This window comes from Cyprinus carpio, chromosome A3 (assembly GCF_018340385.1).
Source record: "Cyprinus carpio isolate SPL01 chromosome A3, ASM1834038v1, whole genome shotgun sequence".
NCBI classification, from domain to species: domain Eukaryota; kingdom Metazoa; phylum Chordata; class Actinopteri; order Cypriniformes; family Cyprinidae; genus Cyprinus; species Cyprinus carpio.
Genome location: NC_056574.1, coordinates 6,355,004 through 6,372,860, shown reverse-complemented (window position 1 = coordinate 6,372,860; position 17,857 = coordinate 6,355,004). Strand labels below are relative to the sequence as shown.

General features: G+C 35.9%; 1 pseudogene; it reads right to left on the bottom strand.

Annotated features, from left to right (window-relative positions):
- Window positions 1-16,084: 16,084 nt before the first annotated feature.
- On the bottom strand, window positions 16,085-17,433 carry LOC122135618 (annotated as a pseudogene).
- Between the last annotated feature and the right edge of the window lie 424 nt (window positions 17,434-17,857).

The following is a 17,857-nucleotide window of genomic DNA, read 5'->3' as shown; positions in this document are numbered from 1 at the left end:
TTTCTGAATTTTTTGTTTTCAATTTGGTTTTGCTTATATGTGCCCGGGGGAAATTATAAAAAAGCAAGGGTATTTTTGTAGCAATAGCCAACAATGCATTGTATGGGCCCAAAAGATCAATTTTTTTTTTTTTATGCCAAAAATCATTGGGAATTAAGCAAAGATCATGTTCCATGGACTTTTTGATTTTTCCCCTACTGAAATATATCAAAATTTAATTTTTGATTAGTAATATGTTTTGCAAAGGCCCGGGACAACTTTAAAGGGGATTTTCTCAATTTTTTGATTTATTTGCCCCCTCAGTTTCCCAGATATTCAAATGGGTTTTTATCTGGGCCAAATACGGTCCTACCTGACAAACCATAAAATTCAGTGGAAAAATTTATTTAAGTTTTAGAGGGTTAAACCCCTTTTTCAAAAAATTGACCCCATTTTTTGGCTGACCTTTTTGGGGGGGGCCCCGCGAAAACTATATAAAAAAAAAAAAACCCAGGTTTAGAAAAAAAAAAAACCAAAAAGTTAACCCCCTTAACTATTAGCATGTTTTAAATTCATTAATTTCTTCCCCAAACAGGGAAAAAATCAGATAAAATTTTTTATAGAGTGTACTTTTGCATTTTTTTTTTTAGGTTTAATTACACAAATTTTGGAAGCGATTAAGCCTACAAAATTATCCAGGGGGGCTTTGTGCCAAATGGGTCTCTAAGGGAAAACTTAAGTTCGAAAATTTTAAACCCAATTGTTCTGCAAAATGATCCCTCTTCTGAAATACCCCAATATCACACACCAGTAAAAAACCTCCTGCTAAAAACCCGTGTATTTTGGGGAAAAAACTCCCCCCGGGACATGCACAGCCATTTTTGGAATCAGTTGCAAATGCTTTTTTTAAAAGGGTTTTATTCAAAGAAATGTAAAAAATCATCAAACAAAAAAAAAATAAAAGTGCCTTTTAAAATATTTTTTATTTTGCAAATTTGGTATGGCTTGATTTGTTTTTTTGACACACTTGGAAAACGGCCAATAAGAGAAAAAATTAATTAATTTTTGTTTTAAAGCCCTTTTGTTTTAGCGTTCTTCAAAGAACTAATCAAATAGTGTGGAAAAGTAGTCTCGTTTTTTTGTTACTTTTATTGAGAATTGTGTTGTTGTTTTAGTGTGTTTTTTATTAGCTCTGAAGGTGTGGTATGTTAACAGATTTGGGCCCACCAAAAGGCTGAAAAAAAAGAGTTTGGGGAAAAAAAAGAGGAACAGCAAAAAAAACTAGAAAAAATGAAAAAAGGGGGGGAGGAGCTCCATACATTTTGATTTTTCGACCATTTGAAGCTAAAGCTCACACTTTTAACCAGCAAAAAAAGTTTTTCCCCTTACGGGGAATAGAAAAACAGGGCCCTTTTCATTAGGGAATTTGATATGAGAAAAGATGGGGGATGAGCATCCACCCCATGTCATCACACCAGGTGTGTATATATATTTTATATGTGTTATAATTATATATATAATATATAATTTTTTTTTTTTTTTTTTTTTTTTTTTTAAGGGTTTTTTTATCAGGATGCATATAAAGGGGTTTTGGTAATTTTCTGTCTCTGGCACAACCTCCACTTTTTTCCCTCATTGGACTTCCCAGCCGGGTAATTTGCCCCTTTGAGACAGCCCCTTTCCCGTGTTTAGTTTATTAAACAGAAATATGAATACAGTAATGAGCAATATTTTTAAAAAAAACTACACAAATTTGACGCAATGTGAAACCAAAAAAATTACTTTTTTTTGATTATAAAATGGTGTTTGTTTTTGAGCAATCATAACATTATGCACTATTACTTGTTTGAAAATAAAAAATTGACAGAAAATCTTTTTTTTAGTTTTTCTAGTTTCCCCTTGGTTCAGGAACCTGCTTATGTGTATCCCAAGTAAGTGAATTTTGGGGTAGTGTAGTTAAATTCAGTAATATTAAAGTAAACATTTGGGGTGTTTATGAATGATGCTGTTGAATAATAATTGCTCAATGGTGTTTTAAAAAATTTTATTCAGTTTAATAAATCTGAGATTTTTTGTATTATGGGGAAATTTGCTTTTTTTTTTTTTTTTCCACGGGCTATCTTCGGGAAAAATTAGTGTTTGGGGCATTATATATAATTCTGTGGTCTGTGTTCATGTATGCTATTTGGAAGAGAGAAAGGAAATGCTATTTTCCCTTTTTGTCACACTATAGTTTGGGGGAAAAAATTCTCCTTTTAAATTTTAACTATACTGTTCCCTCAATAAACTCATGTTTTGGCTTATTAATAGTTAGTAGTTTGAAAAATTTAGCTAGGGGGGGGTTTTAAGGGTTTCCAGTATGGTCAGGCAAAATAAGGAATTAATATGTGCTTTATAAGTACAATAAACAATATGCTATTTAATATTTATGCTAATAAGCAACTATTTAAAATACTGAGAACGGGTCCCTAAAGTGTTATCTATTTATTTTTTTATTTTTTAATAAAGATAATCATGAGAAATTTTAAAACATGTTGTGCTAAAACAAAAAATAAATTTTTTTTAATTGAAAAAATACTTGCAGTGGCCCTTTTATGGTTTTTTTTTCTTAAAGTTTTGAGGTTAGGGTTGGCCTTTGAAAAAGAACGAGATTATGTTATTGGAATTATCCATCATAATGCATGTCCTTTATAACCTCACTCTGTAATTATTAAAGATCATAATATGGTTTCATAAAAGTCAGAAATAAGATAACTGTTATACATTTTACAAGTTATAAAATAAAATATCATGAAAGCAAAATGTATGAAAAAAAGTTTCTTAAAAGGTTTAATATAAAGCATACATTTTAGACATTTTTTTTTATCACATGAGCAAGATTTAGGTTTTAACTGAATATACACATTAATGTCATTAGTAATTATTCTTTAATTCTTTTGATAAATCATTCTTTTTTAGTTCCCCTGCAATGTTTCGAACTTTCTGTCTGCACACCTGTAATTTTTGTTGGCCAAAAGAAGTGCTACTGAACTGTGATCATATCACGTACAAGTATTTATAAACTCTGAAATGTATCCTAACCAAATTCATGGCTTGATGCTTCAAATATTTTTTACCATATTTATTCAACAATTGATTTTAAACTTAATGTTTGATACAATTATTAAATCCCATTACTTTTATTTTTTTTTACCTTTAAATTTAATTTTTTTAAAAAAACTTAAAAAGGGAAAAAAAACACCAGCAGGGACAAAAAATTTAAATTTATATCGCTTTAAATTTTTTTTTTTTTATTTCCCTTTTTCTTTTTTTTTTTTTTTTTTTTTTTTTGTTGGGTGTTTGGGGGGTTGGAAAAAATCTCTCTTCCAGTGTTGTGGTTTTTTTTGTGTGTGTTTGTTTTGTTGTGTGTGGGTGGTGTTGTGTGTGTGTGGTTTTTTAAAGCGCCCTCTTATGAAATCATGTTGGAGCAGTTGCTTTTGTTTTGTTGAACTCTGCTACACGCACCCAAAACTGATCCTAAAGCACGTGAGTGATTGTTATTAATATCATACAGCGTTATCTATCTAACACACTGTAAAAAACTTGTCTTTAGGAAATATCCCAAAATTACAGTGAAAATTCTAAATTGCTTGTTTTTTTTGTTTTTAAAATGTCTTATTTTCTGTTTTCATATGTATATTTTAATTTAAATTCTTAGGAAATGGGAGAAATGTCGTGAAGGTCTGAGGTCATTGTTTTGTCTCTAAAAAATGTGTTTTTGTCTTATATTGGCTGTTTCTACAAATTGGCTTTTGTAATTATCTTTTAAAATATTTTAAAAGACTCAGCGGGTTAAATAATCTACTGTCAAATGTATGAGAACTTAACACTAAAATAATGAGCCAGCTCATGTTTTTTGGGGAATTTCTTTTTTTGGTTAAAAAAAGGTCCGGGTGCCCCTAAAAAAAAAAAAAGGCCAAAAATCCAAACAAAACCAAAGGTTTTTCAAAAAGGGGGCTAAAACACAACAATCTGCTTTTAATAACAAAGGCATTTATTTACTTTAATTTTCCACATTTTTTTTTTTTCAAAATTAATTTAAATTTTATGGTAATAAAAAAAAAACATAATTAGTAAAAAAATTTTTAAAAGGGCCCCCTAAAAAATTTTTATTATTAGGATACTTATGAAACAAGTGGGCCATTTTAGGTGCATGTCTAATATCTAAATTGTGAAGCAAACCCTCAGAGCTAATCACTCTGCTCAAAGGAACATTGTCCCAATCTATAGCATGTTTAAGTAACACGGAAGAAGTGTAAGTAACTGATTGATTGAGCTTAGTGATGAACATCTGCTGTACCAGGTTAAATATTAAACACTACTGGGCTCAGATTTTAGCCAATGAAACTTATCAACAGTCCTCAAACAGTGTAACTCTGATTTGGTGGTTACTTTAACACCTGTAGATGGGACAATATGGACTCTGACAAGAGCTGATTTAACTCTGGTTTTTCATGTAATACAAACCTGTTTACTCACACAGTGGTTTTAGGTTTGTCCTTAAAAGAACAAACTAAAACTGCTGATAATATGTAATATTATAGGTGACTGTAAATGTAAACATTCATTGTGAATAATTTTCTCTTTCTTTGATGCATCCTGTCCTATGAGTGAAAAATTATTAGCCTGGTCTTTCTTAGGTTTCTTTCTTTCTTTCTTTCTTTCTTTCTTTCTTTCTTTCTTTCTTTCTTTCTTTTAATCCAACAAAGTCTATAATTAGTTTTTAATTATGTTTTCTGTCACAGATTTATATTTAAAAACAAGGGAACTCACTTCAATGATGCAGATTTCATCTCAGGATAATGTAATTATTATCATGTTAACAATGTTGTTTAGGCTTGATCTGCAGTATAAGGTTTTTAAAAAGATCCTAATGTGTTCAGTTGTACAGATGTCGGTTTCTTCTTTCTTTCAAAACACAGAACTCACCAGAGATTTATACAGTACATGGAGAATCTGTCTGCACTCTGATTCTGATGTTTCACAGAGACAGAAATGAGAAACAGACTCATCCACATTTGTTTACTCTAAACCATGAGGACCCCAGCAGATCAACAAGCTGAGAGCTAATCATGTAGTCGGATTGGCTTTCAACAAGTTGCAATTACTCTTTTGGGATTTTCAGTATGAAGGTGTGTGAAAATGGCAGTCTGTTTGTCCTTTATAATATTCATATTTTTTTTAAGTCAGTATGAAGGATCCTGAACATATGGTTTTGTGAAAATGTTGGCAGTGACCAGGCATACGTGGCCACTACAATTATTTAATATTTCAACTAGTAGTGTAAAGTAACACAACTGAACCATATTTAAATATACGAAAACATATTTTATGCAATGCTTCTAAAAATGAAATGGAAATTAAGTGTTGTCTGTGTCTGAATTGCTAGTTTATGTTTATGTAACTGTAATAATAATAAATAAAAAGTGCTTTCTATTGAAGTCTCAAGTTCATCATTTCTGTGCAAAAAAATAAATCTTTCGGCTTGAGATGTGGCCAGGGTCAGTAGTTTTTACTGGTCCAGTATAGACAACAATCCAGTTTCTTAACTAGGTTACAATGTTGCTATATTTTTGGTAAATTTCCTGTAGAATGAAATACTATGGTAATAATACAAGTCCAGATGTATTACCCCAATCATATATCCTTAGCACTGAGCCCACCTCAAGAAACACTTCAGTCACTCCTGCTAGTGTCTGGACCCGAGCCTGCGGTGTGGGAAACTGCTTAAAAAAAAAAAAAAAAAAAATTAGCTGGTATGTGTGGATTGTAATTCCGAGCCTTGAAACAGTTCTGGATAATTCCTTGACAGGTGTTTTTCCTCTGATAATTTCACTTTCACTCTTCCTTTCAGACGCATTTGATAGTATCAGGATCAGACTGTCCTATCATCTGTCGGGTGAGGATGTCACTCTGTAGACAAACCGCTCTAGACGCTCAGATGCAAGCTGAATTCAGCTTCAATTCAATTCATTTTACTTTGTATAGCGCTTTTTCAACAATACACATTGTGTTTCAAAGCAGCTTTACAGAAAATGCTTGTGTCTTACAAAGCAGAAGTGAATGTGGTCCAAGTACTGTTCATTCACAAATGAAACAGTCCAAGATAATATAATCATTACAGTTAGATAACATGAAATTAATTTCAGACAGAAGCTCATTAATGCGATTATTACAAGTGTGATCATAATGATTACAATATAGAGAATTTTTGGCAAGCATGTCGATTCAAGTTGGCGTCATCTGGGGTCCTCGCAGGGTTTTAGCATCACTCTCTTCACAGGTGTTGGTCACCTGAAGTCTTTTCTATGAGTCTGGATCCACGTCTGGAGATGGTGTTATCTCTAGATACCTTGAGATGGGCATCCCAGGGTGGAACAAAAGCAGATAGAAATTAATTAGCGGAGCTGCTGTGTCATAATGTTTCAAGCAAAAAAAAAAAAAAAAAAAAAAAAAAATGTATATAAAAATTAAAAGATATATATATACAGTACAGGTCAAATTGTGGAAAACATTACTATTTTTAATGTTTTTTGAAAGAAGTCTCTTCTGCTCATCAAGCCTGCATTTATTTTATCAAAAATACAGAAAAAAACAGTAATATACGGGGGAACAAGGGTGAGATTGAGATTCATTATGCGAATGCCTTGACTGAAGAGATCTAAACAGAGAGAGTGTGTTTGAGCCCCGTACATTATCAGGAAGACTATTCCAAAGTTTGGGAGTCAGATGAGAAAATGATATCCCTCTCTTTTAGTGCCCTTAGATATCCCTAGGTACTACTAAAAGTAGACTATAGAGTTTTGTGACATTGAAGAGTGTGATGGATTATAGGGCATAAGAAGATCAAGTTAAATATAAAGTGATTTACAGCCTAAATAGATGTATTTAGATATACAGCATACGCAGTGATTGCTGTAAGGGTCTTTTTCATCGCTAAAGCTTCAACAAGTTCATGCTACGATGAGCAATATCTAGCCTAGTTTTAGTATGAGATAAGGGTATTTTTCTCAGATGAACGCTGCCAACCTGTAGGTTGTGTGTGAACATTACTCATGCAGCTGCTTTGAAGCATGAGGGCTTCACCAGACACCCCTCGCTGCAGACTGTAGCGCGGTGACGTCACGCGTACGTCTATGTCTATAGCACGCATGCGCATTAACGTGGTGACAGCGCATGCGTGTGTAATTTTGCATTGCGTGATGACGTCAGTTGGTTTCGCGTCTTGTGTGCATTAAAACGCATGCGGTCCCCATCTGGTCTAAATATAACTTATAAAAATTCATGTCCTCTGCTCTCGCCCATAGGCCTACTCATTGGATCCTGCTGATACGTGAAATAGGCCGGATCTGTTTCTCTATTCCCTGTACTAAAATAATAATCGTTGTATACGGGCTTTGTTCCAAAGGGATATTGGGTGAAGGGGAAGTCGTGGCCTAATGGTTAGAGAGTCGGAACTTGCAATCCAAGGGTTGTGAGTTCGAGTCTCGGGCCGGCAGTATTTTAGGTGGGTGAGTGATGTACAGTACTCTTTCCACCCTCAATACTACGACTGAGGTGCCCTTGAGCAAGGCAACCGAACCCCCAACTGCTCCCTGGGCGCCGCAGCATAAATGGCTGCCCACTGCTCTGGGTGTGTTGTTCATGGTGTGTGTGTGCACTTTGGATAGGTTAAAATGCAGAGCACGAATTTTCGCCGAGTATGGGTTTACCATACTTGGCTGTATGTCACGTCACTTTTACTTTCACTTTCATATTGTCTCCAAACCTGCTATTATATCATTCTGGAATGGATGTGCTGATAATTTGTTATGGTCTAAAATATGGAAACTCCCACATAAATCATTAATTACAAATAAAATCAAAAAAATCTCACTTAAAACTTATTTATAAATATTACCCATGTAATTATTTTCTTGTGAACAGATTTAATTATGTCTATGTATTATTTTTATGTCTGTTTATGTGCTTTACTTTTTGTACCCCCTGACTGCAGTTGTAATTTCTAAAAGTCAAAAAAAAAATTAAAAAAAAAAAAATGAAAACGCATGCGCATACTTAAAAGAATACACTAATAAAATGTTAAAGTATTAAAGAACATTAAGGTGTAAAACATTAAGGAGTAAAATCTAATACAGCAAACAGCACATATCCATTATTTTAACCATGTTTCATCTGAGGTAAAATTATACGGAATTACAGAGTTTATTCTGTAATATCTCTGTAGTATTTTATTTACAATATATTAACATTCTGTTGCACTTTACTTCACTATGTATATTGTAATATTACACTTTAATGGCACCTCATATATGTCTTATTGAGCTATTCAAGAGTAAAACAGATGAAAATCAGTCGTCAGCTCTAGTGGTGCAGAAGGTAAAACATGTGTTGATTACAATTTGATGCAATCGACCCGGGTTCGAGTGTTCCTTTTGACTTGTTTTTTTCCCCTCCTTTTTCAAATTTCAAATCACATCAGAAAAGCATGTATTTTCAATAAAAATGAAGGAAATAATCAAAAAGTTGTGAGGGAGGGCTTTATTGTCCCCCATTTAATAATTTTGAATTAAAATTATAATTTACACTTAATAAGTTATTATTGCATATCGGTTTTATAATGTACTACAATACTGAGGTGCAGATACTTGCCGCGATTTGCAATAAGTATAAGTTGCAACCTGGAACTCAGGTTGTATTGTGCAGAAAAATGCACTCAAGTTCTCGACACCTAATTTACATAAAAGAACAAACATAACAATATTAAAGCAATATTAAATCCTTTTGAAGAAAGGCAGAAGAGCCATACAAGGAAAGATTTTAAATGTATTTTTAAATATATTATAGAATGGTATTAGAAAAAGTTGTTAGTTGCTTTTTTTCTGTAAAGTGATTAAATTTATAACCAGCATTAACATAAACTAAATTAATAAAGTGCGTCAAGTCAAAATTTAGGTTGGCTTGGTTCGAGAAAGTATAGCCTGAAAGTTTGAAGTTTTTTCAATGTGAAAATTTTACAGTTGAGGGCACATTTTTTTTTTTTTTAGGTTAGATTCAACTTTATTGTCACTGCACATGTAAGGTACAAGGCAACAAATGCAGTTAGCATCTAACCAGAAGTGCAATAATCAGTAAGTACAGAATATACAAGGTCTACAATATGTTACAGATGTACAATAAATAAACAAATAAGGCCAGTATTATGGACATAAATTTTACAGATTTTAAATACTATCAGCATGATATATAGATAGGTGTACTATGAACATACTATACAGATGGATTATGTATAAGTGGTTATGTACACTATAAGCAGAAACTATCAACATATGAACATCATTAACACTATTGCAATGGACAGTAAAGTGCATATAAAAATATTCCAGTGTGCAAAAGTGGATCATTCAGTATTCTGGATGAACAAACAGTAGTGCAAGTAATAACAAGTTACTGTTTTGCTTGTTTTGTAAATAAATAAATAAATCAGATGTAGTTTTGAGGAGGGGTGAGGAGTGTGTGTGGTGTGGGGGGTGTCAGAGGGTAGAGTTCAGTAAGGAAACAGCTGTAGGGAAAAAGCTGTTCCTGAATCTGCTGGTCCTTGTCCGGAGGCTCCTGAAGCGCCTCCCGGAGGGCAGGAGGTTAAACAGTCTAAGGTCAGGGTGAGGGGAGTCCTTAAGAATGCTGCGAGCTCGACGTAGACAGTGTTTCCTCTGGATGTCCTCAATAGCAGGAAGTGGTGTCCCTGTGATGTGTTGGGCAGTTTTCACCACCCTCTGCAGTTCTTTGCGGTCAGCCACTGAGCAGTCCCCATACCAGACTGTAATACAACTGGTCAGGATGCTCTCGATCGCACACCAGTAAAAGTTCACCAGGATGGCTAAAGACAGCTGGTTCTTCTTCAGTGTCCTGAGGGAAGAAGAGGCGCTGGTGAGCCTGTGAGCCTCTGATATAGTCTATCAGAGAAAAACAAAAACAGATAGTTGAGAGGAGACAGACAAAGAGATGAAGAGAGACAGACACTCAAAATACTATTTACAGTACTCACTACATGGTAAGGAGTTAAAGAACTATCTAGCCACATGAAGTGAATTTCTTCTCACTGACAGTGTCCCTAAAAAGTCATATGAAGTCAAATGAAGGTAAATTTAAGAGGTAACACTTTACAATAAGGTGTCATGGGTAAACACTAGTTAATGTATAATTAACATGAACTAACAATGAACAATACATTTGTTACAGTATCTTTTAATCTTTTATAATGTTAGTTAATGAAAAAGATTACAAATATGCTAAAAAAATTGTTTTTGTTTGTTTTGTTTTTTTTTAAATGCATGCAACCATCAATGACATTACTTACATTAATAAAGTCTTTCTGCTCTATTTTAAGACATCTTTAAAGGCTCGTTTTAGGCGAAATAATATTTTTAAAGACCCTTTAAAGAGCAGCAGAATCCCTGTCACTTCAAATACTATATCATAAAAACGTCATAAATGTTTGAAATCGCACACATTTGCAATGACACTCTCTATGATTATGACAAAGCATCCTTACAATTAAAAGCCATTAACACAAATTCACATTTTTAAGAAAACAAAAGTAATTAAATGTTTTTTGACTATAACTGCCACCGAATCTCAAATCCACCATACCTTACGAACATCTGGAAGTGAATGATGACCTGGATATGCGCATTAATGCCAGTCAGTACGGCGCACACGTGTATTTACGGTAAATGCATAAACGTGACGTCACCACGTTACTGCGCATGCTTTTTATAGACATACCCTTAAGTCACTTTGTGTCCAGGCCACCAAAAACACATACTTTACACACACACGTGACGTCACCGCGCTACAATCTGCAGCAAGGAGTACTTGACCAGAGATGGTTAACACCCCCCACATTACCCCATCAAAGTGTTGTAGCTGTGGAGGAGATCACAATGTGGCTTATGGTGGATGTGAAATAATGCGAAAAGAGACAAAGATACAAAAGATAAGAGTGGAAAGAAGGATATCTTATGAAGATGCAGTTAAAGTGGTTATAAATAGTGAAAACAACACAAGTTAGACAGAAAATAGTGGGAATAATGAAACCTATACAATGGTCAGAAGAAGGGTTGTATGTGAAAAAAGGAGATCTGGTAAAAAATTCATAGCAGGAGTGATAAATAGTACAGCAGAAGTGAAGTCTAAAATGATAAAATTCAACTGGTGGTAAAAGCTGCAATTAATCATCTAGGATTAGTAGGACTGACATGGGAGGAAGTAAGGGAGAACCTTGCTATTCAGTGAAGTCAAGAAGTATCATGGGTTGGTTAATACTAATGGTTATCCTTTTACAATGGAATGCCAGAAGTTTAATGGCAAATGGCCAGGAGTTTAAGCATTTCATAAATGAGTTAGAAGTAAAACCAAATGTAATCTGTATTCAAGGTTACATGGTTGAAACCACATCTAGAATTTGTTATTCATGGGTATATTGGATTAAGAAATGATAGGATTACAAGAGGGGTGGGGAGGATGTGCTACGTTCATAAAGATTGGAACTCCATATAAGTTAAAGGATAAGGGAGCAGATCAAGAGTATTTGGTGGTGGAGGTGTGGGACAGAGTGGGAGGGTTAAGAATAATTAATTATTATAACCCATGTGGGACGGGTTAACATTAGATAATTTATTAAAAAATACAAGGGCAAGATAGGCAAAGAGTAATTTGGTGTGCAGATTTCAATGCTCATAGCTCATTGTGGGGCGGTGAACAGACAGATGAAAATGGAAAAATAATTGAAGAGTTGATTGACGAAAAGGATCTGGTTTGTCTGAATGATGGGAGAGGAACTAGGATTAACCTAATAACGGGAAAAGAATCAGTACTGGATTTGACATTAGTGTCTAATACTTTATATCCGGAGAAAGTTATTGGGAAGTTAGGTCAGCAACAACGGTGGGGAGTGATCATTATCCAGTTTTGTGCACAGTGGGTGGAAGTATGGGAAGCTGGGGTAGAGAAAAGGATTCCTAAGTATATTTTTGGGAAAACTAACTGGGAAGAATTTCAGAGTTTTGTGATGAATTAGTTACTAGGATAGATATGTCTGGAAACATAGGAAGAAGTGAATAAGCAATTTACCTCAGCAATTAACAGGGCAGCAGAGAAAAGTCATCCCAAAAACGAAAGGTAAAGGTACTCGAAGATTGGTGCCTTGGTGGAATGAGGAATGTCGACAGGCGGTGAGGTTAAGAAATAAAGCATTTAGACTGGTTAAAAGAACACACATTATCAATATTTAATTGAATATAAGAAAGCTCAAGCAGTGGTTAGAAGAACTATAAGACAGGCTAAGAGGTCAAGTTGGAGAAAATTTTGTGATGAGATTGGTAGGTCTACACCTGTGGGTGAAGTATGGGGTATGATAAAGAGGAGTGTGGGAGTTAGGAGGCAATGGGATTATCCCATGCTATCATTTGAGGAGAAAATAGCAAAATCCGATAAGGAAAAGGTGGAGGCCATGGTCAAATCATTCACAAAGATTCATAGTTCGGAAAACCTATCAGAAGAGGAGAGAAGAAGAAGGGCAATAACTATGAATCAGAATTTTCAAAGGTTAGACAAAAAAGAGGAGTCAGGAAAGGGTATTGATGAGCCATTCACAATGGCAGAGATGGTAAGAGCAATTAATAGAGATAAGCAAACATCTCCAGGGAAATCGAATATGTTATGTGATGTTAAAACATCTAGGAGAAAGATCACTGTTAAAGTTGCTTGAGATATATAATAAAGTTTGGAAGGAGGGAAAATTACCAAGTGAATGGAAAGAAGCAGTAGTGATTCCTATCAGGAAGCCTGGCCAAAGATCCTACTAATCCCATAAATTATAGACCAATAGCTCTTACATCAAACTTATGTAAAATAATGGAAAGAATGATAACGGAAAGATTGTTGTACGAACTGGAATCTAGAGGGGTTTGTCAGAGCTGTCAGAGTGGGTTTAGGAAGGAAAGAAGTACACTGGACTCTGTTTTAAGATTAGAGACTGAGATAAGGAAAGCTCAAGCAAATAAAGAGAGCGTAGTTGGTGTATTTTTTGATATAGAGAAGGCCTATGATGGAAGGTGATGTTGAAGGAGGGTTTGCTAATCAAGCTAAGTAAGTTGGGGGTAGAAGGGAGGGTGTTTAAACTGGATCAGAGATTTTTTGTTTTTGAAAGGAAAATTCTTGGTACGCCTCAAGGTAGTGTTACAAGCCCATTATACGATTGAAAATGGTACGCCTCAAGGTAGTGTTATAAGCCCATTGTTGTTTATTCATAATGATTAATGATGTTATTTGTACAGGAAACAAGAAGAAATTGGTAGATCTCTATTTGCTGATGATGGGGCAGTGTGGAAAAGAGGAAGGAATGTAGAGTATGTTATTAGGAAGGTGCAGGGTGAGATTGATAAGGTTGCAGAGTGGGGCTTTGATTGGGGATTTAGATTTTCAATAGATAAGACAAAAACAGTCTTTTTCACCAGGAAAATAATCCAAGAAGACAAGAAGTTAAGGTTATATGGTAGAGAGATAGAACGGTTAAGCTCATTTAAATTTTGGGGGGTGACATTAGACTCAAGATTAACATTCACAGAGCACATTAGGAAAGTGGAGGGAAAGTGCAAGAAGGTAGTAAACGTGATGAGATGTTTAACAGGAAAAGAATGGGGAGCTAGTTGCTCTTCTCTTAAAAGTATATATGTGGCGCTAATAAGATCAGTATTGGATTATAGTAGTATAGTGGTGGGAGCAGCAGCCAAATCCCTGATGAAGAGATTGGAGGTGGTACAGACCCAAGCACTGAGAGTATGTTAGTAGAGAAAATTTAGATATAATTAATGTGAGATTAAGTCCTACAGTAGTTTTCCCAGCATTAGCTCCATGGAAGATGATATGGCCAGAGGTAGACTGGTTTGTTATAGAGGAAAAAAGGAAAGCAAGGGAGGAAATTAATGGTAACTTTATTCAGATTTATACAGATGGTGCAAAGAATCCAGAGACAGAAGTTACAGGATTTGGAGTAGCAATACCAGTGTCAACAAATTGGAATTAGTAGAAGAACATCGGATAAGTTAGGGGTTTACACTGTAGAAATGTTGGCAGTATTGGAAGCATTGCGGTGGCTGGGAAAGATGGGACATTAGGGCTGGGCGATGTATCGCATGCAATTGTCACGCGCATTTCGTCAGTAAAGCCGGTTCCCTGATTACCGCTAAATCGCCATCACCTGCTTTCAAATGGCGCGGCATTTAATAGACAGAGCCGTAGATCACTGAAAAGCTACGCAATATCGCGTTCATTATCGAAGATGAATCGCCTTCTATAATGAACGCGATATTGCGTAGCTTTTCAGTGATCTACGACTCTGTCTATTAAATGCCGCTCCATTTGAAAGCAGGTGATGGCAATAACTAGAACAAAGAGGCAAAATGAGTATTGACTTGAGGGAGATAAGAGTACAGGAGCTCACTTTAAAAAGTTTACTGGGTGGTAATGGTAGGGCGCAGTTTAGAGTACTGATGACTTTTTTGAAGGAGACAGGGCTATATAGTAGGATTTGAGATAGTTATAGGGAAAGGAGGGAGGATATTTGATTGGATAAAGTAGGGTAAAGTAGAATTAGTATATAAAATAGGGTAAAGAAGAATTTGTAGGAATTGTTTAAAGTAATGAAGTTATATTGGTGGTAATGTAGGAATTAAAATGTGTTTTTTTTTTTTTTTTTTTTTTAATATAATTGTGTAGGAGATTGAGAAGTAGAGAGTAGACCTATTATCAGGTCCACATTCCGGAACAGAGGGGGCGGTAATGCTCCATTAAGCTGGATGCCAACCGCCTGTAAAAAAGAAAGAAGAAGAAGATGAAGACGAAGAAGACCCCCAAAGCACATGGACGGCAAGTGTCAAGCCTGTGGAGTACAGGAGTCTGTCAAGCATGTCATCATGTTCTGTCCGAGATATGCTGAAGAAAGGAGACTGTTATTCATTGGTCTAAAAACGTTCTGGGAGTTGATTTACTCTCTGTTAAAACTCTGATGGGTGATGGTCCTAGTCAAATAGAAAGAGCATTGGAATTACTTCACTTCCTAAAGGCCACTGGCTTATATTGGAAAATATAGGCTAGGGGGAGCTTTAATGTAGATTATCTTTATCACCAGTGGGAGGCAGCAATGCACTAGAAGTGCCTAGTCTAACAAAAAAGAATAGAAGAAGAAGAAGAAGAAGAAGAAGAAGAAGAAGAAGAAGAGAACCCCCACATAGGCTCTATCATAGACATAATATACGTAGACACCTCATAGACTGACGCTACCTATTGGAGCTGGCGTACCAGCGCGGCGCCATCTTGGATGGGTCTCCCAATGCGCCGCCCCCTCCGCATTTACTTCTACTGAGGAAGGTGTATTCCCAACTACAATAATCATAAATCCCCGAATTTTTACCGGATTTTCAGACGGTTTTGTTTGTTTGTTTACAAACGGCCAGAGAGATTTAGTTATGATACAGGATGCTGTCACACATTGAAAAATACTGCTTTTCATGCTAAAATACTTTGTATTATGCTCTTTAAACAAAGACATATGGTAGGCTATGGCATATTGATAAATGTATAAAATTAATCAGTTTTATATTTTAATAAAGAAACAAGTTTGATTTTTGACATTTGAATTTATTTCTCTTTCTCACACACACACACACACACACACACACACACACACACACACACACACACACACACACACACACAAGCAACAAGCTCCCATATATACTGTACCAGCTCTGAACACTTTTTTTTAAAAAAAAGGCCTGGAAAAGTAACTGCTATAATTCCAGGTCATTCCAGCATCTTACACTAACCCTGTCAGGCTTGCAACTGGGGCTGGAGAGCTAAAATCCTTGAAAAAAGAACTGTTTTGCACAGCTTCTTGCGTATGCTGGCACTCTGTAACTCCAGGGTACTTAATTTTGCAATGTGGTGCAGCCTTACTTTGTGAAATACAGACACCACAAATGACACAAGCATGAAATGATGGTTCTCAATTCCGAACTGGGTTTCTGCACAATGTGCTCCCCAAGTAAGAACACATCCTCTGAACCAAGGATGGTTCACTTTCAGGGAAATGCTGAGAAAGGTCCACTGGTAGGCTCTCTTCAGCTTTCCTTGAAGTTTTTGTGTTCCTTGTCACTACTGGCTAAAATATAAGAAACATAATATTTAAAAACAACTTCATTAAAAACACTTGAAAAGGTTTTAGTATCCCACACTGTATTTTAATACACAATACATCACTGATTCCTAAACATGCAGAAAGAACTAACGGTAAAAAAATGTTTAGCAAAGTGTGATATTAACTTTTGTTTTACATATGAATCATAGACATCTCTGTTAGCATGTAGAGTAAAAATACACCTACTCTTTGGAGATGACATGGGAAGTTGAAGACAGATGGAGTCGCGCCATCTCTAAGCCTGACAATCTGACCCATCCTGTCAAAATCATCAGGCTTGAAGTGCTCACTACAGAGCTTTGACGATTCAGTCACAACAAAACCCTCCCGTCTTATATAGCACCTTCCCATTGACTCCTCAAGCCTGTATCACTCGGAAACCTTCAAAATGTGAAGAAGAAAAAACAACAAGAGACAATGAGAGAGAGTACGTTACCAGTTCCTGCTGAACGTTACACGTAAGTAACGTTAGTTACGATGACATAATATTATAAATGGTAAAATAACCTAAATTATTGTTCAATATTACTTGTGAAAGGTAATCCCATGCGATCTGGTTTCAATACTGCGCCGGTTATTGCAACCGTAAGCTGCACAAAATACGGGCATAGTTGCTCGCTCTCCGTTTACTCCGATTGACTCTGGTGCTAGCGTAGAGTGAGGAGACCTAACCAATATGGCGGCGACACTGGGTTACGCTCCAGCACGTCATGAGGCGTCTACGTATATTATGTCTATGGGCTCTATGCAGCGGGGATTGTGACGTATTTCCGACTACACTCTCTACTGGGCTAACAGTTTCTGGTTCCGTATGCGATAACCTTGTGTATGGCGCGAAACTTAACAGCGATAAAAATTTCTGGTTGTTCTTATATCTAGTTTTTGGCAGCTTAACCATGGAGAAAAAGGTTTTCCGATACCAAAAGCTAATGCGACCTAGATCGGAACATTGTTGTGTGCCGTTGTGCCTTGTGTCGGCAAGATACAACTCGACTGTGAGTTTCCATTCATTTCCAGTGGAAGAGGATCTCAGAAAAAAGTGGATCGTTCAGATCAGGAGAGATGACTTCCAAGTCAACAAAAACACAAAGGTGTGTAGCGTTCATTTCAGACCTGATGACTTTATGGAAGAGCCTCGTCTGAAACATCTGAAAAAAGGTGTTTTCCCTACACTGTTTGAGTGGAACCATTACCAGGAGCAGCCGCCAAGGTTGAGTGTTTGGGAACGTCGAGAGAGACCGCTGACCCCTGATCCTGACTCGAACATAGACCAAGAAGATATGGACTTTGATGTGGAGAGGACTGGACATGATTATTGTTCAGTTCCCGAAGCTGCAGCTGTGGACATGGTTCTACATGAAAACGAGGAGTTAAAAAGGGAGATAGAAGATTTACGGAAGCAGTTGGAGCAAACAAAGATCATACACCGCTTTGGTCTCAAGAGATTTGCTGGGTCCGATGAGGACATACGCTTTTATACAAGGTAAGATTATATTTGCCTGTGGTAAGCATTTGTAATAGCGTTGCCATTGTCCTGAAAAACACTAGTCCACGTTTCTGATAAATATGATTGGAGTTGTA